Source organism: Choloepus didactylus, chromosome 1, assembly GCF_015220235.1.
Source record: "Choloepus didactylus isolate mChoDid1 chromosome 1, mChoDid1.pri, whole genome shotgun sequence".
In the NCBI taxonomy this organism is placed as follows: domain Eukaryota; kingdom Metazoa; phylum Chordata; class Mammalia; order Pilosa; family Megalonychidae; genus Choloepus; species Choloepus didactylus.
In genome coordinates, this window is record NC_051307.1 from 141,606,916 (window position 1) to 141,608,140 (window position 1,225).

The following is a 1,225-nucleotide window of genomic DNA, read 5'->3' on the forward strand; positions in this document are numbered from 1 at the left end:
TGAGGGCACAAAAATAAGAAAAGGGAACGAGCTTAACTGTGCTTTGCTTCTTATAGAGAAGAAAAGATACATGTTGGATATGAAATATACAATTGGGAAAATATAATACATGAAGAAGGATCCACTTGAAAATACTGTTGATTCAAGACTCGGTAACACTGGATCCTCTCTCTGGGAGTTCAGGTTAAACAAGGTGTGGAAACTCCTGACCTCCTGTGCCTGGATAAATGGCAGGCTCAGTAGCATGAACTCTCCCAGGTGTGCCCTTGATAAAGCATTATCAATCTGCACGTGATGACACACATCCGTTAGGGAACTCAGGATGCTAAAGAAACGTCAAACACACATGGCTCAGGGGCATTGTGACATTGAGGGAAGCTGTAGGGGTAGAGAGAAGAATTCTGTCATTTGATAGAAAAGTACAAATCTTCTCTAAGTAATTTTAATATTCCTACAGATATAGCTTATTCACTAGCCCTGGATTGTCTATTTTATAAAATAATTATTTCTTTCTAGAAATATTTAAATATTCCTTTATATAGGAAGATTTTCTAATTTATGTTTAAACAAATACACATTTTAAAATAAGATTATATTAATTTCAGTTGCCAGGAACACCCCTGTTATGTAAAGTTATTCACAAGAGTACAATACAGCTGCACTAATTTTTTTTTTTTTTGAGGGAGGGGGTGCACCATTCCTGGAAGTACTGCAACACCAGGTCAATGCATAGAGTGGACAGAGCAAGGCCTATTCCAACTCCTAGCTCCAAAAGTCCATTTACTACTGTCCTCGGATAGAGGACATATCAGATATTAACCTGATAAGAACAGATACTACACTTGATCTTAGCCAAAAGACCGAGAAGCGATTGCACTAATTTTTAATACATCAAACCTAATTACATTCTAAAGTTCTGATATTACTTTTTGCCAGTTTTTTGAGAGTAGAGCTTTGTGTTTGAAAATAGAACGCCTAAACATGTTCAAAAATATGTTCATAGCAACTTGTTCATAATAGCCAGAAAATATAAAAGAAAACAACCTATATATTCATCATGTGTAGACTAGATTAATAAATTATGCAATATTCATGTAATTTGATACTCTATGTTAGTGACAATCAATGAAACACAGGCTCATACATACATATAGTGGTAACACTATAAAGAGAAGCAAGAGACACAAATTTCATAGCGGTTTCTAAGAGGGAAAAGGTGGAAATG

At 35.3% G+C, this 1,225-nt stretch overlaps 1 non-coding gene across 1 annotated transcript; it reads right to left on the reverse strand.

Annotated features, from left to right (window-relative positions):
• Nucleotides 1-684: 684 nt before the first annotated feature.
• LOC119510650 lies at nt 685-872 on the reverse strand. The gene has a single exon (XR_005211993.1). It is a non-coding gene; the product is annotated as a U2 spliceosomal RNA (small nuclear RNA).
• Between the last annotated feature and the right edge of the window lie 353 nt (nt 873-1,225).